Source organism: Pseudopodoces humilis, chromosome 4 (assembly GCF_049639895.1).
Source record: "Pseudopodoces humilis isolate 2021_Gansu_Grassland_sample_001 chromosome 4, ASM4963989v1, whole genome shotgun sequence".
NCBI classification, from domain to species: Eukaryota; Metazoa; Chordata; class Aves; order Passeriformes; family Paridae; genus Pseudopodoces; species Pseudopodoces humilis.
The window spans coordinates 74,710,802-74,734,278 of NC_142203.1; the positions used below are offsets into that span (position 1 = coordinate 74,710,802).

The following is a 23,477-nucleotide window of genomic DNA, read 5'->3' on the forward strand; positions in this document are numbered from 1 at the left end:
TGCATAAAGTCAGCCTCAATCAGCCAGACTGGGATAAGGACACTGAAGGATGTCTTCAAAAGCAGAATACAAAGGGTTTGGTTTTTTTTCAGTTCTGAACAAATTTTTGTGTGGTGTAATATTGCCATTGCAATTAAACTTTGGGGCCTGAAATCTTGGGGTATAAATGCAGTGGATTTCACCTGCTTGTAGATAGTGTTTTCCTCTTCCTGGAACCTAGTTATAGCAATGAGAGAGAGAGAGATACTCCTGTGATTTGTATCATAGCTGCCACCACAATATTTGATCACTTGTGGTGGGAGACATGGATGCCAGTAATCTAAGAGTTACTCAGATTCCAAATCCTGTAATGCGTTGGCAGAAAATCTTACGGCTCCATTAAGTTGTGTTACACTGTATGGAAAATAGACATATCAATCATCTTCAGTTAAATATTTAGAACTCATGCCATATTTAAAAGAACAATGATCTTTAAGATATAAAAATAGTACACTCACTCAGCCTATTCTGCACTCTCACAGACTTAGTTCAAGTTACATGGCAATCAAAATTGTCCCAGTGATTTAAATCCACAGCTGGGGGAGCACTAAAATTAACACAGTGCTGGAGATTAGGTGAAAATAATCTGCATCACAGTTGAGCCGTGGTCTATCCCAGAGCTTTGTGCAGCCTACCAGAAACAAAGATGAAACGAGGGAGTGGTGGGTGAGGAAGTAGTAGGAAGTAGGATGCAGTAGGAAGAGGAATGATGCTATGGGTGCTTATCAAGACAGCAGAATTCCCTGAGGTTTGAAACCTGTGAGCTGGCCTGCCTTTGTTAGGGAAATCAGGACAATTAGGCAAGAGAATGGAGATGGACTGCATTGGGTGTGCACCAAGGATGGTGGTAAAGCCATTATTTTGGAATGTATGGCAACACAGCTACCAGAATGGCTGAAACAGAGGAGGACAATGCCAGTGGCCACTTGTCCTGGAGAATTCTAGCTCTGGAGACATCATGGTGCAGGATGGCTCTGCCTTCTGTTTGCTTGAACCATTTTGTGAATAAAATCAGGCCTTCAGGGGCAAGGGGAACAGCTAATTGTTTTTCTCTGGTTATGTTTTTGCACTGGTAAAAGGAAAAAAACAAAACAAAACAAACAAAAAACAACAAAAAACCCAAAACAAAACAAAAACAAAAAACAAACAAAAAAAAACCACCAAGAAAACACCAAGAGCCATAGCAAAGTAAGAAGTGCCAGACTGGATCAGACACATGGACTAGCTATTAAGCTATTGAGTGAGCATCCAGTGATGCTAATGAGCATCCAGTCTCCAGCACCAATCTGGATCAGATGCCTCTAAGGAATGTGAACTGAGTCTGCAGAAGGCAGATGTTGAGTAATTTGTTCTCAGTGAGAATTTCATCCTAAATCATAACAGCTACAGATTGGTCTTAACCCTGAAACATGAAGTCTTGCATCCCTTGATCGTTCTGGGTATCCTGTTGCTTGAGCAGACTTCACTAATTTCTTGGCCCCAATGACATCTTGTGGTGAGGAGTTGCACAACCTGATGCCAGAATTTCAACCTTTCCTCGGTTTTGAATTTTTGCTTTTCAATTTATGCAAGGCTTTATGTTTCTAGGGTTGTTGGGTTTTTTTTCATCAATGTACATAGTTCATGGTTTATTGGTGGTTTTCATCTTCGTGTGTGTCCCAGAACTAGATGCTGAACCTCTTTATTATTGAAAGATTTCACAGGATGGACTAAGTGTCTCTACTCATCTAACAAGTAGGATGTGAGAGGCATGAGTTTGGGGGAAATTTTTTTGCAAGAAACAAAAATTTTGCTTTTCATAGAATAATCTGAGTTGGAAGGGACCATCAAGGATCATTGACACCCACCTCCTATGTAGTTTATCTGGACTGGGTCATATCTCTAAAGGTGGACAGAGTTTGCTTGTACAATCCCCAGACTTTCCTGTTTCACTTTGCATGAAATAACAAAAAATTCAGATGGTTCAAAAGTGGAAATTTAGGTTGGGCATTTCAACATTATGCCCAAAGACATTTTTGGATGGAATGACACAAAGCCAAACTCAAAGACAAAATGAAGTGGCATACCTCAGGAACCCAACCTTCTCCCCCTGTTCCTGGAGACTTTTTAGTTTGCATGAAAACAGAAATGTGAAGCCAATCCAAATATTAAAGTGGGATCTAGTCACAGTCTTTGACTATCAAAAGGCATTTTTGGTATGAGAGATCCAGGCTCTCCTCTGATGCAGCAAAGGAAATATCCACTGGATATGGAAATATCTTTTTCACTTTGAGCATGGTAAAACACAGAAGCAGCAGTGCAGCCCTTCCTCAGAGATTTTCAGGGCTCGGCTGAACCAGACCCTGATGTGGTGGATCTAACTTTGAAGCATGGCTTGCTCTGATCAAGAGACTGGACAGGTGACTTTCAGAGGTTCCATTACAACCTGAACTACTTTATGAATTTATGACATTTATATGATTATCTGGGATTAAATGATGTGAAATTCATCCAAGGTAAAAAATGCATTTTAGGACTCAGCTATTTAAAGCTTCAATTCAGGCCTTTAGCTTAAAAAAAACAAACAAACAAACAAAAAAAAACCAAAAAAAACAAAACAAACAACTTCTCAGGAGAATGACTGTTTTCCAGAGGAAAAAAGACATTATTTTTATATCCCACAAAAAAAAATCCCACAAATACTGTCCAGTGTTAATTAAATTCTGTGTTTGAGCTTCAGTCACTGCTCATGATGAACCTGCTGCCATGATAGCCTGACAGTTATTTCAATTTATGACTGTAAAGAAATCTAAAGCTGAGGAGAGATCAAATCTCAAAGCTAAGCAGAAGAAATAAAAAAAAGAAAAGAAACCCACCAACATTGTGTTTTGACAACAAATTTAAACCACCAGAGATGATGTTGATCTGAAGCAGTAGAGTAGTTCCACAATTATATCTCCTCTACTTTTTATCAGAAAAGAATGTGTGTAGGCACTGATGAAAAACTTCTTCCTGATAAGTATGGGAAAGAAAAGGTGAGGAACAGAGATTTTTGCATAAAACCAATTTGGGAGTCCTGTGAGTTGCCTATTACTAGAAAATACAACATGGTTCAAAGATCTTAGATCCAGTACTCAGTGAAATTGATGCACCATAAAATGCAACCCAGAGCTGCTATGGGTGTGTTAGATTTACATACAAAGAACATATCCACAGGGCAGGCCTGCTTCAAGCCCTCTCAGCAGGCACTGTGATTCAGTCTGTTGGGCAAGGGTATTCCCAGCATCTCCTTTTTATGCAGGTTTGTAGTCTCTGACCATACCCCTCAGTTTTAGGGTGGTCACTAAACTGCAAAACATGATGGAATGGGGACCTCTAATCCTGTTCACTGGAAAAACAAGCTCAGGTCAGTCTGTCCCTTGGAGATCTGGCGCAGTGCATTGCAGAGAGAAACACTGGTAATGAATGGATAGAGTGATGGTGCAATTACATCTGACACATGTTGCCATAAATCAAACCTGACAGAAGTCCCAGAATTATTTTACAAAGCTCTGTGCAGATTGGAATGTCCAAATCTTTGAGACAAAACCTAAAACCAAAGTCCTGTCCCTTCTTGTCGTTAAACCATATTTTAAATAATTGAGCTGTGAGGACTGAGGGCAAGGCACTTTCAGATCAAGGGCAGCAAGATATATGTTAAAAAGAATGAGTAGATGGAGGGTTTGTTTTTTTTTCTCTCAAGGCTGCCGTGTAGAGCTGTGATCACCAGCAATATACTGCTGGCACCTGGACTTGTGTCTGTGCTGCCAGCAACTAGAGAAGAGGATGATGATCAGATCTTTCAAATAATATATATATATAAAAGAGGAAAAAATACTTTCATCTCAGAAAGATGAAAATTCTGTTGCTGGCTCTCCATGGAAGCTGTTCAGACTCTGTAGTGAACATTGGGAGAATAAAGTCATAGACAGCAAGTCATGTCATAGAATCACAGAATCAATTATGTCGGAAAAACTCTCTAAAAACATTGAGCCCAACCATTCCCCCAGCACTGCCAAGGCCACCACTAACCCATGCCCCCAGGTGCCACATTCACATGCTTTTCAAATCCTGCCAGGGATGGGGACTCCACCACTGCTCTAGGAAGCTGTGCCAGGGCTGGGCAGCCCTTTTGGTGAAGAATTTTCCCTAACATGCAATCCAAACCTCGCCTAGGGCAATTTGAGGCTTTATCCTGTCCCTGTTCCCTGGCAGCACAGCCCGACCCCCCCGGCTGTCCCCTCCTGCCAGGGACTTGTGCAGAGCCACAAGGGCCCCCTGAGCCTCCTTTTCTCCAGGCTGAGCCACTTTCCCAGCTCCCTCAGCCGCTCCTGGGGCTCCAGCCCCTTCCCCAGCTCCGTTCCCTGCCCTGGACACGCTCCAGCCCCTCGGTGTCTCTCCTGTGCTGAGGGGCCCAGAGCTGTCCCAGCACTGGAGGTGCCTCAGCAGCGCCGGCACAGGGGACGGGCCCTGCCCCAGGCCAGCGGGACACTGGTGCTGATACAAGCCAGGATGCTCTTGGCCCATCCAGGCCATCCAATAAAGGATGGAGATTCTCCTTTGACCTCCTTCTGTTGCTGGTGCATTTGCAAAAACAATTTTTGCTGTCCTCTATGACAGATTAAATTCTAGCTGGGCTTTGGCCATTTTAATTTTCTTCCTGTACAACCTCACAACATTTTTGTAGTTCTCCTGAATTGTTTGTTCCTTCTTCCCAAGGTCATTAACTCCCCATTTTTTTAATAATTTCCAGCCAAAGCTCTCTGCTCAGCAAGGACAATATCTTCCCTGCAGACTCATTTTTTGGCATGTGGGGACAGCCTGTCCCTGTGTCTTTAGGATTTCGTGTAGGCTTGCCCTGGCTGCCACTGTGTCTTGTTTACCCTGCACAGCTGGCAGTGCTCCTGGTCCCCAGTGCTCCCTGAGGGCTTCTTTTATAGGGAAGCTTGGTCTTGACTGCTCCTGGCTTGGGATTCATCATCTCCTGTCTCATGAGCTTTGTGCTCCTGGCAACTCCCTCTTCTCCCCTGAGGTTCCCCCTGTTTGGGAAGCACCTGTGTGCATGGCCCTGGAGTGCTTCACTGACAATTGGGTGGGCACCAGAGCTGCTCCCCTGACTGATCAGGACCTCCTTCCTGGCCTGGTTTCTCCACAGTTTTGGCTGGAAATAGAATAGTGCAGTATGTCCTGTTCTGAGGGCAGGGCGGGGTTAGGTGACCTCCAGAGGTCCCTTCCACGAAGTTACTGCAAAATTCCACAATTTCTCCTAAGCTGTTGTGTAATAGCAAGAAATACTCATCACACTTGGCCATAATCCAGTTCATGGGGTTTTTTCCTATGAAAGATTGAACTAAAAAATTATACAATTTTGCAATTAAAATAAGAAGCTTTAATTAAATTGTGTTTTCTTGTTTCTCCTGAGACTACACAATCTTTGAGTTCCCACTGATGATATTTCACACTGACACACCACAGGGGTTTATTCCTAGAATTTTTTTTCTGTTATTCTAGTTCTAAATGTTCCATGAGGAGAAAGGAGTGGCTTCAAAGAGAAATCTTCTGTTTCCTGAAGTTTTAATCTTCTAAGATTTCCAAACACTTAGTAGCTATAAGAAGTGAAAACAGGAAAGTCTAATGGCAAGATTTATAAAATCAATCCAGTGTTGAATTGTAGAATATTAATAGTCCATAAATTTAAATAATTTCATTGGAATGTATATGCCCTCCCCTCAGCATCCATTTCACCTATTTTCTGTAGATGACCAGAAAAGCTTAAGCATTTTCTTGGTTTTAATCACATTTTTGTTGACAGAACAGGGCAGAAGTTTACAAATTTTGTCTCTCTGTAGACAAGCCATGAAGATCCACCCTGTCACCTTCCACTAATGAGCTGGTCACCTTGCAGAGCTGGCAAGAGCTGAATAGTTTTCATCAGGCTTGCACGTGTAACTGCCTTACAAAGTAGTCAGGATTGGGTATCAGTCAAAACAAGCCTATGCAAAAATTTACCATTTTAGCAGATGGAGTCAGAACAGCTCACTTGCATGAAGTAAAAGCCTTAATATTTCCACAGCTGGCAAGTTTCCTGTGGTCTAAATGATTGGAGCTTTTGAGGTTTTGAGGGAGAAGACCTAAATCAGGCTTTAACTCATAAAACATTTTGTGTTTCAAACATCAAGATGCCTTACAGATTTTTGCCCCCCAAAAGGACAGAAGTAGAAGGTTTAAGTAATTTGGAGAGGGAAAGTATATCTTTCATCTTCTGCCCCACATCCTGAAGCAAAAGCAGTAATATGGTAAAAGCTCAGTTTTGGCTTCTATGACATTTTTTACAGTCAAGCTTTTCTTGATTGTTGCTCTACAGCCAGAGATCTCACCTCTAGCCTCTCCTGACCAATATAATTGTGTCAACAGAAGTCTGCAGTACAGAGGGGATCAACTTCTGAATTTTATTGTGCTGCTTCTGTGAAGTCCAGTGTAACAGAAGAGTGTGTTATGAAACCAGGCAATAATATTACATGGCTATGAGTCACTTAATATACACTGGTTTTGTCAAGAGCAAAAACCCTTTATGGGAAACAATGGCTGTTGGAAAGCTAACCATTTCTGATAGCAGAATCTCAGCTTGGAGTCCATGAGGAAGCCAAAATCCTATTATAATGCTATGTAAACTGAAGCTTTATTAGCTCACACACTGCTTGGCAGTCAGAAGAATTGAACCCAAAGAGACTTTGCCAGAGCTGAAAACTGTTCTGTTTTGTGACTACCTGCCCTGGCATTGAGGTAGATGAAGGATGGACAAATCCTGCTCAGAATTAGAAAGAATAGAGCCCTGAAAAATTGCCCCACACCTGTGTTTTAGCCATTCCTTAAACTGTAAGATTTAGCTTTACTTCAGAATGTGAATTTTGCCACCTCCATGCTAAAGAAGTCAAATGTCATGTTTTCTTCCCAATGGGATCTTCTTTTGAAGGAGAATATACATCAAAAGTTGCCTTGAAATGGATCTGTCACTAATCCAGTCCCCTCTATTTTAGTGTGACCTGCTCTTTAGCACAGGGCTGGACTGGAAATCTTGGGCTCTGGTCCCAACAATCACCACAATTATGGGGTTATTTTGCCTGCTGCAAAGAGAGTCAAACCATGTTTCCCCACCTTCAATGACTGGTAGAGCAAGGTGTTGTCCAGGGGGAATTTTGTCACTTCCAGCTGTATGCTTAATTATTCAAAAGCAACATTTCAGAGTAAAATTTATTTGTGTTGTCCTTCTTCCCTTCCCTGTTTTCTACAGGCTGCTGCTGCAGTCTTGTTATGCTCTGTAAAATCTGCTTGTACTGCTCCACAGAAAAAAATTATTCCACTGATTCTATGTTGAAATTTTAAAATTGCTCAAGTCTGGACATATCCAGGCAAATAAGTGACAGGCTTCCTCAGATGCTACCCATATACACACCCACAGTTTAGATACAGTAGTTAATTCTTCTTAAATGTAGTAACCAGAGAAAAACCCACAGAGATATTTCTTTTTGCTTTATACAGTCCTGAAGTGTTTAGACTGATGCACCAGGTGCTTTACAACACCTCTGAAAGTGGGCAGTTTGGGGCCTTTATAGTATTTTATAATATTTTATATAATATAATATTATATATCCTTTATAAGGATAGCAGCTCATGAAAGCTTTGTAAGCATCAACCACTCCTCTCCACAGCAATTCAGCTGACACGATTGCTGGGACCCAAATGTGAGGATACAAAATTCTTCATGGACCCAAACATTGCTTCTTTACTATCCTGGCTATCTGGTGACTAGGGAAGATGGTGCATTTTATCCCAAATTGCATGGGTGTAAATGGAACGAGCATCCAGATCTGCTGTGTCACATCTGCTTCATTGTCAACAGTCATATTACTTATTTTCTTTTTTTCTTTTTTTTTTTTTAACCCACTCTTTTCCATCTAATTGGGGAATACTGAAAGCAAAACCACAAAATCCAACTGATTTTAAATTTGTTCTTAGCAAAAGGAGGCTGAAACAAATAATAAAAAAAAAAAAAGAAGAGCTGAGTCCTTACTGAGTGTAGTCCCTGCTGAACCAGGACCACCTGCCTTCATCCTAAATTCATTCTGGCCACTCCTGCCTTCCTGCCACTTCTTGCAAATTAGATATCAGACACCTTCTGAAATTTCCACATATCTCCTGTTACTTTTTGTTAAAGAAAAAGCCCATTGGTGCAGACAGCATTTTCGTCCTCTGGCTAGATAATACGGGACAGAATGGTCTCCCTTCACACAGCACAGCCCTGGCCTTGACAGGGAGCTGGTTCCCTGTACAGTATTTTAACAGACTAACATGCAAGGAAAAAGAAAAGGACAGCTTCCCTGTGAAATGAAAGCTCAATGATTTAAAAAGCAGCAGTGTGTGTGTGAGGGAGGGAAGGGAGGCTGGGGGATGGGATGGCAGGTTTCACTTGTCAGGCCAGGGGTAACAAAAAATTATCCTGATCCAATAGACCATGTGAAAGGATATTACTGGGGTATGAAAAAAATTATTTTGGGGGGAAAGAATGTATTTTTCTGCCCTTTCTGTAAAGCCCTGTTATTTTTCTGTTCTTTGCTTGCATCTGTTAAATGCTGGAATGTCTGCAGGGACGTTTTTAAAAGCTGCACAATGTCAATTAAATTTGCCGAGCAGTATATCTTTTTGGAGTACGTGTGACCTTTTCTGTTTGTCATTTCCTGGGCATCACACCAAGTGATCCTCTTAGGATGCTGGCTTTGTGGAGCAGGCTCACAGCAGCAGGACTGCAGGAACTGCAGGTTTCTGGGACCACTGCCAACCTCCGGATAATTGCCATCAGCAGGAAAGAGCTAGAAAAGCTTGGCTGAGTCCATCTTTTACAGATAGATTGACCCCTTTCTGCCACTGCAGAATCACAGTCAGAGAGAAACACATATCCAAAAAAGAGAGAGAAGGAAGGGGAAGGAGGGGGAGAGAGGAATGATTACAGCAGGAAGGCTACATCTGATCTGAACAAGAGAGATTTGGAGGTTACGCTTGCTGCTTTGCCTTTGCCAATATTTATAATATCTTCTGTTTTAAGACAGACAAATCTGAGAATAAGGCTTAAATGCTGAGCTCTGTTACAATAAAACTGGTGCTTTTGTGAGACCAGAGTCAGAGCTCTGAGAGAGGGGAGGGGAGGGAAGGGTGGGAATTCAGTACCTTCATGTGATACATCTGCTGGGAAATAACAATTTGAACATATATGCAGCAATCAAAAGGCAGACAATGAACCCGTGCTGAAAGCCACTGCAGGTGCTTGGTTAGGGAATGGAGAACAGCAAAAGGAAGGAGAAAGGAGGCTGTGTGCCCACAGCTCAGTAGCTAAGCAGAGATGTTGCAAAAAACAGCAAGAACCACAATTCCATTTTATGAGAGCTGGGAAAGGAAAGCTGCACCATGTCCAGAAAGTGGCTGAGTGGGGTAAATGGTGGTGACATGGCCAGGAGGTGATTTCAGCAACAGAGCTTTCAGGTACACCACCTCCTCCATGTGCTGTGCACCTCAGTTTCCTGCAGGGTTCAGATTCAGCACTGCTGGTAAACACCTGTAGTGACTGCAGCACAGGAGCCCAAAATCTCCATGTGGGAATTTCCAGGCAGATGATGGGATCCCCACCCTGAGCCACAGCTGCCTCCTCCTGGCATTTCTTAGTTGAGGTGGGACAGGCAATGGTCAAAGTCTGACTGAAATACCAAACCTGTCCCAGGCAATCCCAAACTGTAAGATGCAAGACCAGTTCTCTTTCCCCTTGGGAATGGAAGGAGGTGAGTGGGTTACAAGGGTAAGCTGTTGTCCCTTCCATGAAGTTGTGTGACCTTCTGTATATGGGCACCACAATTCTGCTGCCTCTCTCCTCTCCTGGAGGAAAATCCTTCCATCAGGCATGGAACTGCAGCTGTCATGCAGCAAAGAGCAATTCTGAGTCACAAAAATGTATAGAAATACGTGTGACCTCTGAAAATAAAGATCTTTAAGGAAAATAAAGCTTCTGAGACAGAATCTCTCCACTGTGTTTAGTTCAGTTCAGTCTTGTATTCATATTAAGATGTTTGATGATAAAGACATAACACCCAAATCCATTCACTAGCATTGCTTCTTTTTCTCTTCCTCACCCATGATCTCTTAGTTGCCAACATAAATAATAGTCAGGTTACATTAATGTCCTGTGGCTCCAGATTGGGGGAACTTCAGTGCATAAGGTGCTGAGCAAACATGCATGGAGGCATAATCCTGTCAAATATTATCCAGGTCATATGATCTGTAGCTATATTCCTGCCTGCAGAGAACACACTCAGCTTGGCAAATGCCTGGCCTGTTTCTCCATGTGACACTGGATGTCAGTGAGTGACATCTCACAGATGATACTTTATTGGTAGAGCAGGTGTTGGTGGCAAGAACTATATTTATAGAGCAGAGGTCTAAAAATGGGTCTGTGCTTAACAGGTCTCAGTCACTCCCAGATCAGATCTGAGTCTTTCATAAGACCTTTCCCCTCTTCTTTCCCTGCTCACAAACTCTCACCAGAATGATGAAGGGATGCTTCCCAGAGCCCCAGCAGAAGAGCCATGCAAACTGGGATACAGAACCCATATCCTCCCTAGGAAGGGAGATCTGCATGTCAGAGGAGGTTCCAGATCCACACATTACAGGCTAATCTTTTTTACAGAAAAGAAGGCAAATGCTGTAACATCAGCACTGCAGCAGTTTCTATTTGTCACAGCCCCAGGGTCACAGTGGTGAGCAGAAGACAAACACACCACCATGAACTAAGAACTCTGTGCATTTCTGGCATGTCACACCCTCTGTGCCAACACGATACACACAGACCCACTCCTGAGGAAAATGTGAGAGAACCACTTCCAATCTACCTGAAATACTGCTTGGGAGGACACAGTGATTCTGCTTTGTGCCCTTTATGCATCTAATTCCCTATATTCAAGAGGAAGCACATGTGTGCAGGGCTTTCTTCAGGATAACTGGACTACCCTGGGGTGGCTTCTCTGCTTGCCCTTGTCCTGCCATATTTTCACTCCTGAGCACCCTAATCTGCAGAGGCAGTTTGCCATGTCAGGGAACAAGGATGTTTCTGAGAGCCAAAGTGGAATTTGGATCTGTCCAAATGACATTCAGCCACCAGCACAACATCTGCAGTGTTTGAGATTTGATGATGACCTTAAAACTACACTTTTGTATGAAGATCTTTATAACTATTATCCAGCACCATTCTCAGAGCTTAAGTATGGGTTTACACAGAGAATAAACTAGACAAGACACAAAAGCAGTGGAGGCATTTCAGTTTCTGCCCAGGATGAAAGTTTGAATTCTTTCCTGGAAGCAGGCTCCATTTGACCCACCTGTGGATATGTACTGGGTGAAAGGAAAGGTGATGAGATACTGCTCTGCTGGCCTGAAAAAACAGTGCTTTTTTCCCAACTTAAATTGAAAAACGTTGCCAGACCTCAGCTTGTAATATGGTATTCAATTACACCTTCCACATGCTGCTTAGAGTAATCCTAGTCTGAGTGTGGTCCATGGCAAATATGAGGGAGCAAATTTTAAACTTTTGCCTGAAAACCTGTTCATTCCTCAGAAACTAAGCTATTATATTTTAATGATAAATATTTTTAAGGAATTATATTGTGTCTGCAGGCCCTGTCAGCATCAACAAAGACATTCCTGCTGTGGGCAACATATAAAAAGGAAAACACCTCTGTATTTCATTTTGTTTCCATTTGCCACCTCCACTTACAGCTGAGACTCATGAGTGATTGGAATAGTCTCACCAAAATCAGGAGGACAACTCATGGGCTCAGAGGGAGGCACGTGATGGAGGGCTCTACCAAATCACCCTCCAACACCAGATGCTGGAAGACACAGTGCTGGTAGCTGTTGGTAGCTGACCTGAAGAAGTTAAACTTAGCAGTGAATGAAGCCCCCAGGCTCTGCAGCTCAGCTTCCTCTCCTCTCTTTAGCACAAAATATTTTAAAAGAAACTGAGACCAGCAGCTTTTCCCCAGCCAACAAAAATAAAGACACTTGCAGGGCAGCAAAGTGCAGCATGCCTGCCTAACTCCAGGCTGCTCTGCCAGGGAATCAGAGGGATGGGTGGATGGATGGATGGATGGATGGATGGATGGATGGATGGATGGATGGATGGATGGATGGATGGGTGATGAATAGCAATTGAAAGATGGGCACAGAGGAAATAGCAATGTGGCTGAGGTCCAAGCCCAGAACAAGGAGGCATCCACAAGAACTATTGCAATTGTCAGCAGTGAAGAAATGTAATTCATTGTTTGCAAATGCAGCCTAGGTCTTTAAAATAAAGAAAAGCAAATTCCTCAGTTCTGTTAGCTACCTGGCCAGTGTAGGCTGCCCATGGGCCAGATATATAATGCTGATATAAACCCCACAGCTCAGGCAAGATCTGCTGCATGGTTTTGATCAAGGACTAGTGCACCTTTAGGAATGTGAGTCAACTGGAAACAGATGTTTTCATTCTGTGGTGCTGTAGAAGCAAAAATCCCTTCTGTTTGTCTTCCCTCTGTCTCCTACAATCTTTGGATATATTATTAACACTTTTTTTCTTCTCATTTTATTTGTGTGTCTTAAAATATTCCTCCTGTAGACTCCTAAATTGTAGGGAGAAGAGAGAAAATGCCAGCAGATCAGAACAAAAAGCCAATCCACTTACAAACCTACCCATCAACTAACTCCTCTCAGAAAACTTCCCTTGTCAGTGGAAATCCCAACCTCACCCACTAAAGCCCTTCCAAAAGCAATGTAGTTGGCACTGTATTCTGTTTGTTTTAACAAATTTAGGCTGTTCCAGACCAAGAAAGATGGGGATAAAAGCCCTTAGAGCCCTTTTGGAGAAAGTGACCCTGTTGGAATTCCCTTAATGTTGTAAAGTGGGACTCAAGAAACAGGGGCTCATTTTAGAGACACTTGGGGTACACTCTTCTGCAGCTTCTGTGACCCTGTCAGTCCACCCTGAGACAATGAAAAGTCACACTGGATTATTTTCTTTTTAAAGTCATTTATGAGAAAAACACACCCATCTCTGCCACCCTTACAATTTTCTGTTGTGTTTCTCTCTGCAGAACCATCCAGACAAGCACCACAAACCAGCCCCCCAGCCCTTCCTGCTCTGGTCTTCCTCCTGGGCTGGGTGTCAAACACAACACTCTCCAAAGATGATTTCTGCTGACACTCCCAACCTACCTGAAATACTGCTTGGGAGGACACAGTGGTTCTGCTTTGTGCTCTTTGTGCATCTAATTCCCCATAATCACTGGTGAAGATCCACCAGTACCATCAATCTGCTCACATAGCATCCTCTGCTATTCAGGAGGACTAATCATGCCTATTCAACCTTTCCTTCACTCAAATTCCTCCTTACTGCTCATTCTGTCACTATCTGTCTCACCAAAACAAAGCAATTAAGGACCATCCTATTGTTTTTACTGTCCTACTTGTCTCTTCCACCTTTCTGCCTTTTCTTAAGGTTTCTCTTACTCTCAAGTCTAAAATGAGAAAGCTTTGGATTCCTCATATGCAGTGAACATAAGACTAAAACCATGTTTGTAGTCCCAGAGCTGGGGTTCCAGGTGTCACCAGTCACCTTGCAAGAGCCACACAGGTAGATACATCTCCCCTTCCAAACTGGCTCCCTTTGTGTAATGATTTCCCCACTTTTTGGCTCAAAATATGTGTATGCGTGAGCACAACATCACTTGTGGGCTTGGATTCTGTATATTTTGAGGCAGAGGTTAATGGATGTCCAGGATTATCAGATGCTCTGGCAAGTTGTATCTATTGTATTTTCTTTTTATAAGTTATGGTGGTGTAAGAGTTTTTCGTGGACAGGAAAAAAAAAAACCCAACTCCTTATTTGCATTTTTCCCAATGGAAGGGAAATATAGGAAATAGGAGAGGAGGTGATCTCCCTGAGTAACCCAGACGATACTCATCTTTGTCCTGAGTGAAGTCTGAAATGCAGGAGGGATGTGAAAAGGCCAGAAAGAAGGAGGTAAGCACAAAAATACCAGGTTGAGGCAGAAATCAGGTTTCAGATGTGAAAAATTGGAAAAGTGGATGATGAAAAGTTTGTCACCACTCAGGAGGCCACTAACACCACCTAGGTTGAGAAAAGCCACAAGTGGGAGCATTTGTTAAAGAGATCTTTTGTTAGGAAGAAGCATTATTATGAAGAGTTATAAGATTTTCTGGATTCCCACAAAACTCGTCTCCATCCCTCTTCTCATGTCGCCACAGGAGTCTGATGCCAACATCAGAACATCATCACAGCTCTGTACACACCAGTTAACCATAGCTCTGACTGGAGCTGTTAGCTCTCTGGAAACTGGGAGAAGAGACCTATCAGTGCTCCAAAAACTTTTGGAGAGTTTACATCAAGCTTCAAGGTTACAAGAAAACCAGGAAAAAGAAGCCAGTCATCTGTGATTTTGTCGCATAAGTTCACACATGAACTCTCCAATTGTCTCATCTGTTTTGGGGTCCCTTTCTATGTCTTTTAAATAAGAAAAAAACATATGTGTTACCACTTCATTCCTTCTTTTCAATGGCTGACAGAGGATTGAGTTAATTTACAGAATAAGGAAATATTTCTTTCTTAGTCATCCTAGGCTAAGCATGAATATCTTACCTTTTTATTATCAAATACCCAGGTACCTCCTTTTGTCACAGAATAAATGAGCAAACAAAAACCTACTTGTTCCCTCTCTCCCCTTTGAATTTCTCTTCAAGCTGGGAGAGGCAAATAATGACCTACTGCAAAAGCTGGAAATAAATTATAGCCAGAATGGTAAAAGCAAAATATTTCTCCTCTAAACATGTTGCTTTTTCCTCTGTATGTCTTGGCAGCCTAACTCTCTGAAAACACCCACCTGAATTCTCTGTGTTCAACAGAGCAGCCCAAGGATAAACCCTCCAGTAAATCCCATGTGACTGAAGATATAGGAGTCTGCCTGTGAGTAAAAACATTTTAAATATGATTGCTATACCTGTAAGTAACCAAAGAGCCCTTTTGGAGCAAATAATTTCCTTGGAAACATCTGAATCCAATCATCTAAGCCTGGGAGCCCAAATTTATGTAATACCACTGCTTTCCTCTCCTCATTGTCCATACCCTGCCTCAAAAGAAAAGAGTTTACCCTGTCCATCTATCATTTAAATGGTAATGAGCTAAATGAATTCCACCTCACTTCTGAGCTCCAGAGTAAGCTTGGGTTTATTTATTCATTTAAAGGCACAAGAACCCGTTTGACATTGCTGAATGTGTCCCAGATTTATGGAAAATAAAACTGTACTAATCTCACGCGTTTATTAGCTTTTCTGTCAGATGCCTCCATGAGTATTCAGAGATGCGAATTTGCCCTGCAGTTCTGTTCTGACTGGAACAGCATCTCCTGAAATGTAAATGTTATCTTAAGGTCATATGCTGATGAAAACCCCTGTTTTGCCAAAGTCTAATTTCTTGGTCACTTGACAAAGCAGCTGCTGTTCAGTTATATGGCACAAAGAACGCTATTAAAGATGGATAACTTACATGTTTGATTTGGCATATATTATACAGCTTCTACAGACAAAAAAATTACAATGTATGATTATTTTTCCTGATTTAGCTGAGTAAATGAAAGACCTCTCACATATATGTATACAGGGATGATACTTCTAAGTGAATTTGTTCATTTGAACATTGTGTAGCCCTCTGAGGGCTTCTGTGACTGCATTTTAAAGCATCAACACAAATATCCTAATGTGTGATATAATTTATTCACCAAATCATAGATTGTTATTGAGACCTGATTCCTGATTTGAAGGAGAACGCAGAGATTAGACAGTTGTAAATGTTATGTGACAGTGAGCTCTGCATCTGATGTACATTAAGGAAAATAAAAATTGCAAGGTTTTAGGTAATCAACAGCTGGTGTCAGCTGCTACCGTACCACATCAGTACCTCCAAGGTTGGTAAAGATTTTTTTTAACCATCTGGTAGTTTTCTAGCATTGGTCAATGTCAGAAGGACAGTACTGGAGGCTTCTGCTCCTGCTTTGGCAAACCAGGACAAACGCTCGCATGTGCGAGCAGAGAACATGCAGTGTGGGTCAAGAAAAACAATATGACATGTTTTAGGAGGTGGTGCTGTCATTCCCAGCCCTTTTAGTGTGTGCAAAAGTGCTGACAAGGAAACCACACTACACAGGGATGTAAGGTTTGGGTTACACAAAGCTCCATGTCCAGGAAGACCTGGAGCATTCGAGCCCTAGCAGGGTTTGGTCTCCAGGTCTGAGCTCTGAAGAGTCAGTCCTGGAAGCAGAGGTGGGAGCTCAGTGTCTGGTGATGGGTGGGGAAGGAATGTTGCCTGCACAGTGTTTGACCTTCATCTCACAAGAAAAAATGTCAAGTATCCTCAGAAAAATATCAACAGTGTTTTCTCTCACCAAAAAATTGCTCTAGTGCAGGAATACTTGGTCCTTTTGCAACAAAGAATTAAAAAAACCCTGGAGACTAGGATTTTTCTGACCTCTTCTGTTTTCTTTTCCTTTCTTTTTAATTATGAAATTCAGAGGGTTCCAAGTGACAAAGATAATTTAGCATTTCAGATAAGACTTTATTTTGCAGGACATCCAGCACTTATTAGAACATCAATGTTTTCATACCCAGAGAGGTAGGAAAGTTATTTCAATGAAAAATAAGCATGAGCAATAATGAAGCACTCACTTTCAGACAGAAAATTAACTGAGAAAAAAAAAGAAACCTCATCAATATTCAGGTCAAAGAATGATATGCTTTTTCTAAAAATTTATCTACTAGTCTGGCTGGGGATATGCCTCTCCTAATTACTGCCAATTTTGATAGGTCACATCACAAGTTTTAGTTTCCAGAGGAAGATCTGGGATCAGAAAAGCTTTCTGGGTATATTTTAAAGTGTAAGGGAAGCATCTTGTGTTTAGTGATTACGCCACTCATTTCAGGGGTATGTGATACTCCCAGTCAGCTGCAGACAAGGAAGGATTTCCCTGCTTTGGAACAAATAAGATTTTTTTGCTAGGGATTGGGTGGGACTTGATCATTCCCTGGTGCAGCAGTTCTTTGTCTCAGAAGAGTCCTCCACCATAATGAGAATATATTTCACTTTATGTCTGTCTTATAAAATTTAATTCACATGCTGAGGTTTCCTGCTCTTGCAATTTGCTTCTTCGAATTAACTAAGACACCTCCCTGTGACACATAATTCTTGTGAAACTTGTCAGCTCTGCTTAAAATAAGTAAGTAAGTAAGTAAGTAAATAAATAAATAAATAAATAAATAAGCAGGCTGGAATTCATTACTGAAATCGAGTAACAGCCCAGAAGAAAATTCAGCAATAAAACATCCACGTCATAAACCATCAATATTTGCAGTAAACCATGAGCTGAGAGAAGTCTTGGTTAAATATCTTCCACTCCTGAAATGCCACATCCTGACTGGCAAAAACATGGCAAGATACCAGCTGAGCTGAAAGGGAATCCCAGTGTTCCTGCACAGAATCTTGTTCTTGCTTAATGCAATTTCTCCTTGGACAGAGCACATTCCGGAGCTAAAGGTGTGGAAGGGAGAGATCATCCAAGGAGCCTGGTAAAGCAGTGATGTTTATGTGCACCTACTCTGTGTACAAAGGCTTTATGCCACCCCTGTGGTCCCAAAACATCCACTTAACATCCAGCTGAGGTCTAGGTGTAAAAAGTGAATGATAAGGCACTGCTCATCCTGACTGCTCGGACATCACTGCTCTGCCCCTCCTGCATTTACTCTCTGGTTCTGTTCCCATTGCTATGAAGGGCTCTGCTCTTCCTCAGCCCTGAGACGTGGGGACTTTAGGGCTAAAGGATCATCTTGTGTAGAACACCTATGTCACAGGTTATTAAGTTTCACTCAACTGTTCCTGAGATTGATTCCAGTAATTGATGTCCTGTGAAAAATCTCTTCCAGAGAGAGAGATTCAGCCTTGATTTAAAGGAAGGGTGAAACAGAGAGCATGCTGCTTTCCCTAGCAGTTTGTTCTGGCTTGTAATCTTCTTCACTCTAAATCACACTGGTCCTCCCCTGTCTGATGAAAGAACCCTCTTCTAAATGGGTTCCTCTCTCCACACAAATATTTCCCCAGTAGTCAAATTCCGTCTTCATCTTCACCTTGGCCATTTGAGTCTGAATGGTGTCTTATTCTTGGGATTTTATTCTTCTGCCCTTGTCTGGTGCTTTTATGAGATTTCCTCTTTTTTTTTTTTTTTTTTTTTTTAATTATTCTGGTTTTTTTACATTCTTAGTAGAAAGCAAAATCGGATGCATGCAGAATTACCATTTGACTCACACTAAATTTGCACACAGGTGTAGGGCTGCAATAACATTCTATTGAAGGGGAAACATGCATATAAGAAAGAACCATGACTTTTAACATTAAAAGCCCTGAAGAACAGTATTTATACTGTTCACAGAGCACTTAGAACATGTAAACATTATAGTTCTATAGATGTAGAATGCATCTTGGCTCTTCAGACTAATAGCCATTATTGGTAGGAACATTTTTTTTTTCTGTATTAGTGGGGGCTGTGCCTTCAGGTAAGTTTAGCTGACTAAAGCCAGTAAAAGAGATGAACAGGACTCAGAAGTTGGATATATCAAAAACACAGAATTAATCAGGATCTTGCATAAGCATACAGAGTGGAATAACCAATGAGTAGGTAGATTTCCTTAACTTATGTATATTTAGAATAATGTTCAGCTCTTAGTTGAGTCCTCCTGCCCTGAATTTGTGGTCAGAGAGAGGTTCCTGTCTGCTCTAAGAACTTTGGTCCCTGAATCACAGGTAAAAGATCCAAAAAGGCTCAGCTCCCTAGCATCACCTGCAGCAGTGACCTTAATTCTTTCTATTCTGCGTCATCTACATCTTCTAAGAAATATCATTCATACTCACCCATTTAGGAATTCAACACGACATATTTATATCATGTTCCTAGCTCACTTACTGTACCATTTAGCCAAGATTTTAATTAAAATACTCTCACAATATATTGCTGTGAAGGCATGATTACTTTGGCTTGAGATTCCTAATTCTCATTTCCCAGTTTTTGTCCAGGACACAACAGGCTTTACACAGCAGAGCAGTACTCCTGGCAGGGGACTGGAGGGTACCCCTCAGACCTAGGTCAGCCACCTCTGCTGGGACAGTCCTCCTGACATCACACCAATCACCCCTCTCCATTTTGGGATCTCTCCATGCCCTGGAAAAATTGGGAATGCTGAGAGTCTCAGCAAGGCATGGAGCTCAGGTTGAGTTACTCACCCACCATGACCTGTCCCATACAGGCATCCCTCACATTCCCTGCCTGCAGGAAGGTTGCCCCTTTCCCACGTATGAGATTTCATAACTGCTTGATAGTAACAGAATATGCATTCTGCATTCCTGCATGGGCTGCATTGCCTTTGGCTCTGTTAAAACTTGTCTTGCCCAAATAAGCTGAACCTCACCAGTGATCTCCCTTACATGGACCCTGCAGTTATTTATACTTCTACCAATCTTCATCAGCTGCAAATTCTAGCAGCAGTGACTTTAAATCTAATCCTGTATTACTAAATGAAAACATCCCATAGCCCCAGGCACATGGTCCTGTGGAGACACTGCTCAGAGTGCCCCCGGCTGATGATGATTTGTCTGAATTTTCAGACCTGCTCTTCATCCTTTTGTTTACATCACCCTACGAGGCTTTTCCCCCTCCTTGCCTTTCATTGCCTTTTCCTTTGAAATAGGACAATAGGGTGGAAAAAAAAAATAGTGATATTCAGAAATGTTCTTTACTACATGAGCTTTCTGGCAGGTCTGTTAGGAGTAGTGGGTTCTCATCCGTGGGAAAGCACATGATTATGCTGAGCCACAACTAAATTGAAAGGTGGAGGCCATTTCCTATGTTCTGACATAAATACACACACATATACATAAGCTAGTTTAAAAAACTTGTCAGTTCCTTTTACAGGTTTTGGGCCTATATTGCAGATAGGTTTGGGGTTTATGCTTGTTTTAATATTTGTACTGTTCTTACACGAATTGATTGGTTCCGTCTATGTGTTTTGCTTTAGCAGTGTGGTGTTAAGCACTTTCAAAATTTTTCAGTCAAGTAAAGATTTTATTTTGTCCAAAAAAAACCCCAAACCACAGAAGTATAGGAACAGCCAAGCACTGTAGCCATTCCCCAAATAGGGTGTTGGGATTTGGCTATAAACCTAAGCTGTTTAATATGGTTTGGGTTTATGTAGTAGGTCATGGTGGTTAATGTTTAGTGAGCTGAAACAAGAATGGAAGAAAATTAAAATGGAAAAGCTTGGTTTGAGAAAAACAACTCTTCGTAGACGACTATAAGGGGGATGATTGGACTCATGGTGTGTACCACATATTTTGGCTAAGCTGGAATGCTTTGAAAGCCTTTCTGTTGATATAAGTATGATCATCTGAGCAGGACTTTTTATCTCAAAACACTCCTAATGCTGAACTCTTGGCATGAGGTGGTGACAGCTGCAGAAGGCAGAGGGGGAGAAGGCAGCAGCACTGTGCCTTTGTTATGGAGAGCAGCAGCAGAGGGGAGGCAGAATTGCCTAAATCGGTGTTGTGTGGCTTGTGGGGGGGACCATGAGAGCATGATCCAGCTCAGAGCACCAGCCCTCAGCACTGCCACCCCTCTGTGTGCACACAGACATGTACATGCTGCCAGATTACAGCACTTCACAGGCTCACACCATGTCCAGAGCTGGAAGGGACCCTCAGGTTTTCCACCCTGTCCACAACTAGAGTCATATCTGCACCATGCCAGTACCTCAGCTTTGTGAACCTAAAGCCCAACAGCCCAGGGAATTTTGTGACAAGTCCCAATTCATTAACCCCAGGGCATTAACTAGCCAAGACTCCAGTGATGGTTCCAGAGGCAGCTTGTTTTCTCTCTGTATCAACACCCAAAGAGCCCATACATAGACATCTTCTAGAAAACAATGCACCATGTTTCACTTGTTCAGATCAGTCTTCCTCCAGGCAGCCTATCAAAGCATTCTCTCAAGTCTCTCACTAGAAAGAATTGTCTTACAGACAGCCCCAACAGCTTGATTATGGGGGAGAACCCAAACCACCCTCACCATGTGAAATGTAGAGGAGAAAAAGATGTGGCTCATATGGTGACAAGCATGCCTAGACACCCATCTGGGGTAGCTCATGCGCCCACCTCTCATCACATCACTCCTCTGTTTCTGTGCACCTCTGAATAACTCAGTGTTCCTGTGGAGTGGCCAGGGAACAACCAGCTCCCAGGTGCTGCCTTGAGCTTTGCCCTGGCTCCACGGGCTTCTCCAGAAGGTCCAGCAGTGGGAAACAGGCTGAATGGCAATAATGGGACCAGCCTCACCAGCTGGCTCAGGGGTTGGGTTTAGCTGGAATGAGCACCAGCCAGCTCTCACTCTAACTGGTGAGTTGGGAAAAGTTGAAAAGAAGAGCCTTGTAAACACATAAAATGCAGCAAAAACAACAAATATAAAATACCATTTTAGTTACATTCAGATCAAACTGGCTACCAAAGAAATAATGTTTTTGTATTCCAATGCTATCTCCATATAAAGACTTTTCCTCAGACTGGCTTCTGATGGGAGGAGGACCTCAAGGGAAAACACCCGAGAAAGTGGAAGAACTACTTCTGACCCCATCCTCTTCCCTGGAAGTTATGGGTTAAATTCCCTCCTAGCACAGCAGAACTGGTTTTTTAAAGGTTTCTAAAACAAATAAAACAATAAAGACATTATTTTTTAACATCAATGCCTGCTCATCACAGTTCATTCAAAGATGAATTTTATCTGATACTTGGACCACCTAACAGGGAGATGCACGATTTTGAATAATAATTTTAGTTAATAATCTAATACCTGATGTGCTAGACCTGAGATAACACCTCAGGACACAACTTTTTTGTGGTATGGAATCACATTTAGTTCCACGAGTGTCTGGGCTTTTGTTGTTTTTTACAAGCCTTGTCATGCCCTTGACATGGCTCAAGTAGGAAACAGTTTCCGTTCTCTGGTGTGTCTTGAGGCCTCCCTCCACTTACCAGACCACTTGTACAGCTGTTATTAAAAAGCATCACCCTAACTAGTGTTGAAGACACAGCTCTCACATCCTTCAGATCCTCTTTCCACCTTCCTTCCCTTATTTGCTCTGACAGCATTTTACTGTGTCAAAAGCCCAAGTTTTAGTGACACAATTTGCCTTCCCCTCGAATATTTCAGAGCAAGAACAGCTTTGCTTTCATAAAGACGTGGTTTAGTCCTCAAGTCATTGAGGAATATCACCAGCATCTCAAGTGCAGCATCCCACCTCCAAGCCAGCAGCAGCTTGCTGGAGAGGCTGTTAGCCCATCATATGTTCCTTGATGTTCTGGACTCACACTCTCAGGGGAACCCATTAGCATTCACGCTCTCAGGCAGTTCTCTCCTCCCCTGTTAATAATTACCCAGGGAAGGGGTAATTAAAATAGGTTCTGAGGCTATGAAGAACCTCTGTCCGCCTTCACTACTTGCAGAGCCAAATGAGAACTTTAATGTACATTTGGAGACAACTCCTGAAGGGTTTTGCACCTTTGTCATGTTCTTGTTGTCATTAAGTACGATCTAATCCTCTATTTCAATTCATTAACCTGAACAGAGGCGAATTTTGAAATGTGACTGCAACACAGCATGAGTAAAATTTCCCTAGATACCTGATGAAGTTCTATCGTTATAAAATGGATAATTTCATGGGGATGGACAAGAGTGCAGCAACTAGGGACTGGTTAGCACTGGTTTCCTATGGAATTCCATCCAAATACTGAATCTCTGATTTTATCACAGAAAATGAAAGGTTCCTTTCTTCCAGTCATCAGTTTGAGAGATCTTGTGTAGAGATGTATTCTCTGCCCAGTGCATTTGTCTTGTGCTGCAAACAACCAACAGAGCTCGGGGATAGCCACATCCATGAGCGAGCCCTGTTGGCTGAGCGAAGCAGGAAATGAGCTAATGAGCTGTGTGAGGTTTATTTCAGCAAGACTCACCAATGATGGCACGAGAGCTGTCATGGCTATGCTCATCCCTGCATGGTGAGTGTGCCCACAGCCATCTCTGCTGATGGCCTCTTGGCACTGCTGATGAACAGCGCAGCAGTCGGGGTGAGCTGCACCCCAGCCTCGCTGCAAAAACTGCGCACGAGGTCCCGCAACACGTCAGGAAGAGCTGATTCAAATTCAAGCTCCAACACCTTCACAGCCTGTCCCAAATCTGAACTGAGATGG

General features: G+C 42.3%; 1 protein-coding gene across 1 annotated transcript in view; it reads left to right on the forward strand.

Annotated features, from left to right (window-relative positions):
• Window positions 1-23,477, forward strand: part of LOC148184538 (urea transporter 2-like) — a 307,863-nt gene that overhangs the window by 160,809 nt on the left and 123,577 nt on the right. The window contains exon 2 of the mRNA XM_088054095.1: window positions 15,007-15,112. The gene's annotated coding sequence lies outside the window, so the exon portion shown is untranslated. The remainder of the gene's footprint in view (window positions 1-15,006; window positions 15,113-23,477) is intronic.